We start from the raw sequence: 9,868 nt of genomic DNA on the forward strand, positions 1-9,868 counted from the left end.
TTTCCTAATAGCAGGGTAGCGAAATGGGTCCCCAACCCGCCGCGGTGGCTCAGTGGCTAAGGCGTTGCGCTGCTGAGCACGAGGTCGCGGGTTCGATTCCCGGCCGCGGCGGCCGCTTTTCCGATGGAGGCGAGAAGCAAAAACGCCCGTGTGTACAAGATTTCGGTGCACGTTAAAGATCCCCAGGTGGTCAAAATTAATCCGGAGCCCTCCACTACGGCGCGCATCATCGTCTGAGTTGCGTTGGCGCGTTAAACCCCACAGTCAATCAATTAAAATGGGTCCCCGCGTGAGGCGGGAGCACAGAGGCAGGCTCGGAAGCGTAATATAGCTTGTAACAAAACCATAAAGTGACTGTTCGCCATTTTAAAGCAAAGGTTTTCCCCTCTACCTTCTAAGGGTTCTTTCGCGATCAATGGTGTCAAGGGAAACTCCCGCAAAGAAATATTATAAGTTACTCGCCCCACAAGGATTTCAACCTTACACCAATAGAGAAACGGAGCGAAAACCCGTTGTCCTATTAATTGCGGTACGAGCCCACGTGCAGACGGGGCAGCCAGTCGATGTACTCACTGAGTACAGCTGCCGGTCTACTGCCTGCGTCGTTGCTATGCCCCGTCATAGCATCACGCATCCTCTCGAGCCGCTGTGGGCGTGAGGAAGCACAGCTCAATAAAGTGACGAAGCACGGCTAATCGTTCTGGGCGATGCTTACAGCTTCGCTTTCCAACCAGCATCACAGTGTGGATTGGCTCGCATTTGTTGGCTGATGCCACAGGCAACGTTGTAAGGCATTTTTGGTGGTATAAAATGTATGTCCACCCATACTAAAGGATAACATTGTACAGAAGAACATTGAAACAGCTGGTTAGATGACCACGTTTTTTGCAAGCGTGTAGCAAAAACTAGTGTACCAGCACGTGGGGGATGATGACTTTTCATCTGCTGCCTTCCTCTGGATACCGATATTGTTTGCGCGTGTGCGGTGCGAGCTCTTATGCTCCAGTTATCGGCTTTACTCACCCACCCTCGATTCGCGCCATACTGATAACTGCATATAAAAAATACTCAAACATGCGGCATCTGGTTTCAAGCACGGAAGCCGGTGAAAGTGGAAGGTTGTTAGTCCGCTTGCGTTCTAAACCCAAGCTTTTACTGGGCAAACCTGAACGGGCATATTGCAGATTGCTTTACGCGTTGCCTGTACTTCAAAAGGTCGGAATTAGTTTCGTTGTAGTTTTGGCAAAGCGGTAATGGGTGCTCTGTTGGCGTGTTGCAAGCAGCAGAGGGAAGACTCCGAGGAAGATGTCGCTAGACGGGATGAGGCGTCAGGCGTATATCAGCCACTGGCTCGCCACGAACGGGTGCTTAACCAGCCTTCCCGTCAACCTTCTCAGCAGGAAGCTCTTCCGCAAAACAGGTGAGTAATTGCAGTGAAGTCGCCCCGAGTACCGCCTATACACAGGGCCTTCGCAACAGCTGTCTCGCTGGTGGTTACACGGAAGAGGCAAAAGTGTGTATTACAAGTTTTATTCTCACAGGTGGATTGCGGCCCTTGGCTACGGCATCTGGTGTCCCAGTTAGCTCTAAAGGTGGCGATGGCGCGAGGAACAAAGCGGTGCTTGGCCGTGCCCTTAACGTGCGGAGCCTTCACATCCAGGTGAACGAATTTGCCGAAGCACTGCGCGGAAGGATATTTATTAGGAGCGGGGGCAAACCTGTACTGCCGTGAAACGTTTATCGTATGAAAAAGAATCTGCCTTTGTGCATTAGTGCAACCTTGACTCGTAATGGCCAGCGAGTGGGAAGTGGTTTATTGCGATTGTTGCACGGTTTTGGATTAAAATGCCTGCACTTTACTCCTCAGTGCATTCACTACTCCCAAAAAAAACCGCACTCAGTTCCAGATACCTGATTTATGCAAAAGCCCTATATAAATTCTTACATAATGTGTACTGTTATTCATAGATACTACACATGCTTTTACGTAGACAGCCGTTATTTTCCGGCCTATCCTCACCAATGCTATGCCTCCCGATGCCTCAGAATATGATCCTCTATTTGAAGAACCGAATTTTATCAGTGCCCTTGGGCTGTTCGGCGTAGAGAGTGATCTTTCAAGATTAGTGTAGAATAGGGCCTACTCCGGTCTTGAAAATCCCCTAATGGTAGATCTACACCTTACCCTGACCTCCGCGGTCTGAAGGCAACCCCTGTGCCGTCTTCATGGACGCATCGTCTTTTTAACTGGGCTACTCCTCCTTTCCCCTCCTTGCCCTACCCCTATTTTGTCCGCATGGCCTTCCCTCGCCTAATAAAGGACTAACACAACAACAAGAACCTATCGCATCTTGAAAGGCCTTTATATTTTTCAGGCGCTCCTGCTGCACACCATTCGAATACGCCGGGTCACCAGAGTAACCTCCTTCTGCTGCGTTCTGCATGGATGGCCATTATTGTGCACCGGCGTCCGTCCGGGTGGTTTGAATTGATTGTACGTTTTGTGTCGTACATTTTCATTTGTATTCCCCTGCTCGTTTCTACAGTGTGGTCTTTTATCCTTACTCTTGTGATATTAAAATTTCGTTTAGTTTTTGAGCAATAAATCCGTTTCTTTTTATCACTGTGCAGTAGTTTGTGTACTGCTTTTGCCAGCCGTCGTGCTTATAGTCTTGTTGGCGTAACTGCAAGATAGTTCTGGGGCATGGCCGGAGCGACAGAATTTCTCAGCGGAGGGGAAAACAACAACGTAGTCCCACAGTGTGTAATTCTCGAGCAAAAGTTGCCAGAAGGTCGAGCAAGTGGTTTCTTTAAATAAATTTTTCCATTTACAACATACGAACACCTTCAGAGACTGAACGACGAGTTTTTAATCAGGAGCATATGCAGTACCGCAAATGTTTCGGGCACGATTAGTTCCGTTAAATCATTTTGTCGGTTCTTAACGGAACACATGAAGTTTTCTCGGAGTACCTGCGCAGCAAAACCTTACTCAACGCAGCAACGCCATCGAGTAACACACTGCCGCGAATGGAATGCGATAAGGCCTCCCAGCTTTTCGTATATCAAAGCAAGTGTAGCTGACGTGTTATCAGGAAGCATGGTAGCGTTTTAGAAAATTGACTTTTCGTAACAAACAAAATCTTGTTGAAACATTTCCCTTCGCAGTTCTATCTCAAGCTAGAGATCATTATTGTCTCTCGTAAACCACCACTATCGCCCGACGTTTGCACGCTCGCTGTAAAACTGGCCAATCCGTATGTCTGAACTGATAATTATTGTTTACAGGCGAACTATTTACGCTACCATTGCAAGGAAATCGAAGCATACGTAGCCGGAGCGCCTAAACCAAGAAACATTCTAGCTCCAATGCAGCTACAGATAGCTACGTTGCGCCCTTTCCAATCCCCCCTGAACGCCGCCAGCGCTCTTGATGGAAGTACTGTACACCCTCGCCACAAACCACTTGTGTATCGTTCAACGCTCCCTCACAGCTGCTGCGTAACCCCTGTTCTCCTCACCCCTGCGTAGTTGGGACACGCTCCACAGCTGCGCAGCATTCTGTTTTCTTACCTTCGATGTGTCGTTCGTAGATGCCACTATAGACAAGTCTTCATATCTCTACCAGTCGCCATGTTCCAAGGTAAATGAGCAGTGATTTTCACAGGGGGCTCAATGTCAAATATCAAATTGACGAAAAGCAGCGGCAGCGTGTATTACGAATCCCCAGCCCTGCTTTCGTTTTCAGGATGTGAAGAGAAAGTTCAGCAATCTAGTACTATTACTTTATTGTATGAGAGATGTAAAGCCATCGTGAGGTCACAGTTTCCGTGTCGCGACGTGTCTTGATAAAACTACGCCACAAAAAATTCAAATATATCACAAGATATAATTTGATTGACCCTGGAGTTTAAAAAATCAGGTCAAGTGTTGCGATCAGTCTCGTAGGGGCATTGACAACCTGTGTAAGGTCAAGACTCACGGAAAGGGTAATATACTCGCTCCCAAATGTGGTGTCATGACCAGAGTAAGTCCACGATGACCAGCTGATGACTTGGACAATAAAGCCTTTATTATTATTAGATTACTCTGTTCGAGGCTGTGACTGGTTTCAAATTTATCTAAACTGTACTATGTGCAAACTTTGGAAGCGGGTGCGCGGAAGAAAAGGCGAATGACTATAGATTGTTGGATAAGATGAAGTGTACACCAAAGAGGTTGTATAACGGGAGGAGGGGGCAAGCCAAAAAATTTAAGATTTGAACAGATAAGTAAAGCAACACCTCCACCTTTTCCAGTTAAACGGTCATTTGGAACTGCGATATATCCAGGAGAGTGAATTCGGAGTAAAAGATGCGGTCATGCAACCAAGTTTCGTTAACACCAACTATGTCAGGCGAATATACAGGAGTTAGAAAGTATGTAAAGGTTTAGTGATACTTCCGGCGTTAAGGGTTATGATAATAAATTTGTTACAGGTCCTATTTGGCAGTCACCACATGAAAGGCAGTGGAACCCTATCATACAAAATAGCGCAACAAAAGAGGAATAAAAAACAAGGGCACAGACGAGCGCTGACAGCGCTCGTCTGTGCTTTTCTTTTAGTCCTCGTTTTTAGTGCTGTTTTGTATGTTCAGAATGAAACAACTGGCCCTACTCGAGACGCTATTTGGAACCCTAGGTTTTGCAGTTTTTTTGACAGAGTGGCTTTGGTCCTGTTTAATTGAGTTTGATTTCTCGTCTCACACACAGCGGTTGTCATCGATGTACACATTGTCGTAGGGAATTTTAACTTCAGAACCATTTTTTTTCAGAATGATGACGTTGCGTCGTATAGATTTTTTGTACGCTACGTACCCTAAGCGAAAAATATTCTATTATGCAAAAACTGGATCCTTCAAGTTTAGAGACGTTTTTTATGATATGTGTTTTTTTTATGAAATTCAAAATCGTCATTATAACAGGGCATGGTTGACCTTCACGTACCTTCCCAGTACGTTGACAACGCTCAATAATCTGGCAAGGAATTTCAAGCATCTCCGTTAGTAGCTTCAAAGCAATTGATGAAAGCGTATCACCCTTCTCATTGGGGTCTGCTGGTAACCCGTGCAAAAGAATGTTATTACGACGGGAGCGACTTTCGAGCTCGCCGTTTTTGGAAGCAAGCCTTGCTATGGCCCTTTTCACTGAAGTAATCCCAGAATTGAACTTTTCGCTCAAAAGCGTAAGGTCGTTCGTAACGACTGATGATTCAAGGGTTGTTACGTGAGCTTTGAGATCTTCAAAACGGCATGTAAATGGCTGCCCGATATCGGCGATTTCACTTGCGATTTGTTTCTGACCAGTTAGCAGACCTGAAAGCATATCTTGCATCCCCGTAGCGGGGCTTAAATCTGATTTTGAGCGCTTAAGGGGACCGACATCTACGAATGGGCCAAACCCCAGCGAGTCTCTAGATTGGGCAAGATTATGATGTCCAGGGTTCAACCCAACCTCCCCGCTCAAAAATAAAGGCAGTGTAAACGGTACACTGCATATGAAAAAATATGCGGTACACATTTGGGGCAGAAAAGCAGCAGCAAAAAGAGATTGTCAGAAGGAACGCAGTAGGCATTCTTTAAATAGTATACATACAGTAAAAGAAGACTACGTTTGAGCGACGTGCCGTACCCGCTGCCGTACTGCCGACTCAAGCGCTTTGCATGTCCGGGGTGCTATATAGCGCTGCTGGATGTTGACGTTGATTAGGGCTGTACATCATTGGACGATCGGCGGTGACGTTATTCCACGAAGGAGCACCATCAGCTGCTGAGCTAGCAAACACGCCAATGGAATCACGCCAAGGGTGACAGGGCAGTCCGCAGGTGCAGGCCAGGCACACATGTGTCGCAGACTGGGCATTGGGATAGTTGACAGCGACGAAGCAGCATCGCAAGGCGCAGTTCCGGTGATGTAGACAATCTGCAGTAAAAGCCCACGATCTCAGAGCGACGTGCCATAGCTGCTGCCATACAGTAACGGAGAGGAGGTTAATGGGCCTGTAATTTCTGAAATGTTTGGCATCAAAATTCATGTAAAATAGGTAAATTCGCCATTTTTCTCTCTTTGACACACTTAAAGAGCTCAAGCACAGCGAGAATAGGGCTGCGTGCTTCATTAGGAAAACGGAGACTCCGAGGCACAATATAGCGCACGTAATGCAATCATCTTCACAGCTTTGCCTTTCCTTATTGCTTGGAGCGCCATCGCTACCTCATGTGTTGTAACCAGTGATTAGGTTCCACAACTTTTACGGGAAATCATGTGTGTGAGGTAGGCTACAAGATAATAGGTGTCTCTAGAATTCCTGGCCTATTTTTGTATTTCATTGATACTGTTTCTTATGTTACACAGGCGCCCCGGAGTGCATACATTGTATTTTTGCCAATAGTGAGCTTTCATCTAGTCGCCTTCAAGCTCCGTACGTGTTTCAGTGTTGCTACAATTGCTACATTGAAATTACGGATGTAGGCAGTCTTGGTTGTGTTGATCAATGTGGAGTGCTCTGCCATTTATTTTCGGTGTCCCAAAGTGCGGACTAACACTTTGCGGACTAACATCAATAATGTCTCTAGTATTCTGTGACAACTGCGATTGGAGAGCTGGCTGTTTTATATGCAAAGCATCTCTTAGTCAACCCTCTGTCGTCGCTCGACGTCCGGCGTCGGCACCTCTCCTAAGGTCCCCCTCTTCACGCCAGCTGTGATAACGCCGCTCTCCTCCTCGCCGCTCGGCTCATATCGTGCGGCTCAGGAAATACCGGCCACACTGTCGCTCCAAGAGCCCTAACCAGCTGTGATAACGCCGATCCCCTCCTCGCCGCTCCTCCTCACCGCTCGGCTCGTCTCGTGCCGGCTCAGGAAGACACCGGCAACACTGTCGCTAAAGGAGCCCAAACCAGCTGTGATAACGCTGCTTTCCTCCTCGCCGCTCGGATCGTCTCGTGCCAGCTCAGGAAGTGACCGGCAACACTGTCGCTCCAAGAACCCTTAAAAGGGAAGCGTCCTCGTCTCGTGCCGGCGCAGGAAGACACCGGCTACACTGTCACTCCAGGCGCCATCTCATGGTCTGGGCTATGTCCCTCCCTTGTTGTTGCGCCGTCCACACCCCCACTGCGCATGCGCGTCTGTCCTCCAGGGGTATAAAAGCAGGTGCGTGCGCTGCGCAGCCTTCAGTCTGCTCCGAGACACCACCTGCGCCGATTGTGCTCCGGTGTGGAACCGACACGGAACCCCTATGCTTTGCATCACCACATAGTTCCCTTCGGGGAGATGGTGTAATTTTTTTCTCCTAAGGCTAGTGCTGACTTCATGACCAAAAGTGTTAAATGATAATAGGGAGAGTCCACATCAGTGGTGTCATTACACAACGCAGAGAATTTTTTTCCTAAGTAAAAATTGGAATTCGTCCACTTTACGTCACAGGGAGGGGAGATTAGGGGTCTCCTGTTGTAGCATCTCTAATATTTCCCTTCTTCAATGCAGACTGATACGACTTCTGACCATTCGGCGAGCACCTGTTTTAATCCGGCCAATTACCTGTACATCGTGAATCCAAAGGGGAGTGCCAGTTAGGATGCAGTGAAGTTCGTGTTTAGTTTCGCCATTATGACCTTTGAAGTCCATTTTCTATTGCCTTTTTTTGTAAGAACGTATTCATAATGCGCAGAATATTCTTCTCGCAAATAAAGCGAGCATGTCTCCGCGGTTTTATCAATAACGTATGCCACATGTTCCTACGGCATGGTCTCCTATCTATTGTGCTGGTATTTTGGCATTTAGGTTACCCTTAAGGACTGTGTTCAGTTTTTACTCGTCTAATTGAATGTCCCCGTAAAAAACGCCCACAAAATCAACGTCGTGTGCTTATGTACGCGCATAGACCTGCAACCCTTGCAACGTGTGTTTGGAGCCCAATTCCTCTAAAAGCTACATGCTCATTATTACTGTGGAATTATACCACAAGTCCGCAATAAGAGGAAATATCTCTAGCAGGAAGCAGCATTTAGCCGGTTGACAATACCTTTCCGTAATACATGGGCATAACTGAAATCAGTGTTATGTTTAAGTTTCATGCTCTTAATCACCACCTTTGATATGCAGAAGAAATAAATTGGCGTTTTTTTACCCTTTTAGCACCGTTATCCTCTCCCGAACACGACGAGAATAGGTGTTAAAGCTAAGTTAGTACAATGGTTCACGAATGCACGTGGTATCGGCGGTTATTCCGTCATCCCAGACGCTCCGCAACTTTCATTGCTTTGCGCACCGTTGCTACGTCATCTCGCGTGAGCCTGCCTGACAGCAGCAATGACAGCACTACAGTTCGTCAGTCAGCGTCCGAATTGTTGGATAATGCATCCCATTCCGCCGCTAATTTTGAACATCTTGAATATTTTTGCTTCATTTTGATTCTAATTCCGCAACGAATTCAGTCTATTTTTTCGAATAGAGAGTTTCTGTCGAATCCTTTTCAAACGTATATGGTGGTTGTATATCCAGGTGTTGCAACACTAAAACCATTGATTTTGGCAGTCTTGCTTTTGTTGGTCACTTTGGTCAAGCAGGCAAATTCTCTTCTGTTCCTCGAAGTGGAACCTAATATTCGGCGAAGGGAACCCGCGAAGGCATACGGCATTTTCCCATCGCTTGTGCCACAGTCTCGGACACCACCTATTGGTCCTCTATTTTTTCAGTACATTTGGACATAATGTCAAAGTACCGGGTTTCACTTTGGTCATTGCCAATACAACTCTTTGTAAGAAAGCCACCCAACCTTATCATCAAAACTTCATTTTGTCGCTTGGACATGAGCCACATACAGGTTGCGCATCTTCTTGAGGTTAACGAGAAGAAATACCATGCGCTCGTGTTTTTTTGTAAAATTCTACTACATTCTCTGGATGTTCTATAAGCCAAGAACTCTACCTGTAAGAGATGTAACAGAGGATGATTGCCAAAACAGGAAACATATCAGGTAGGGAGCACACGATACTGATCACTAAAGTTCTTACCTCGATAAACCCTGTTATAACGTAATGAAAAACAGCTAGCTTACGCAAAAGAACAAATAAGCTTACACTTTCGAATGTGTTCAAGCAATAAACAATGTGATAAGTACTTCATTGTGGCAGCGTGGCCTGACCGAGAGATTCTTAGCACCTTCTACTATCCCTTCCCGCTGCATTGTCTATGGGCACTGCAGCTGCTGGGGGACTGAAATATCAGGAAAACGGAGTCAATAAGGGTTGCCAAGCTTTGCATAGTGAAGAAATGGAGTTTGTGTACCAGGGAGCCTCACCTAGTGTGATTACACATGTGTAGAACAAGCTCCCGTCGTACCCGGTGATGTCACGGCCTTACAAGGTGGAAATCAGACTTAGTAATTTTATGGAGGGTGCTACATAAACATCCGACAAAGATACTCAAAGACAGCAGAAGCTGAGGCAGTAGAAGCGGGGGTTATTGATCTTAGATTCAGGTCACAAATGCACAGAGAAGAATTATTCCATAAGAGAAACAAATATAGCAACCTTCAACTTCAAGATTTCTCCTTGTATACAAAAAAAATAAAAAAACTAGGTCTGGTAAAGGCAGTCATAAAAATGAATAACACAAAAAACTAAAAACGCAATAAAACAAAATAATTATTTTCCAGTTTCGAAACAAAAAAAATTTAGAGCCCTTCAACCCCGTGAAGAGGAATGGCCAGCAAAGCTGCAGTGCCGAGCCTCCACGTAAGGTTTGAATGGGTCGTAGTCCAATGGTGCAAGAAACAAAACACGTTTGTTTGTAATTTCCGATTGAGCGTTGTTCCTGGTTATTACTGA

General features: G+C 46.2%; 1 long non-coding RNA gene across 1 annotated transcript; it reads left to right on the forward strand.

Annotated features, from left to right (window-relative positions):
• Nucleotides 1–1,141: 1,141 nt before the first annotated feature.
• Nucleotides 1,142–2,555, forward strand: LOC144141869 (uncharacterized). Its single transcript, XR_013316728.1, has 3 exons — nt 1,142–1,420; nt 1,542–1,660; nt 2,376–2,555. It is a non-coding gene; the product is annotated as an uncharacterized LOC144141869 (long non-coding RNA).
• Nucleotides 2,556–9,868: the final 7,313 nt, after the last annotated feature.

Source organism: Haemaphysalis longicornis, unplaced genomic scaffold (genome assembly GCF_048455015.1).
Source record: "Haemaphysalis longicornis isolate Haplotype H1 unplaced genomic scaffold, Haemaphysalis longicornis Haplotype H1 scaffold_6, whole genome shotgun sequence".
Classification (NCBI taxonomy): Eukaryota; Metazoa; Arthropoda; class Arachnida; order Ixodida; family Ixodidae; genus Haemaphysalis; species Haemaphysalis longicornis.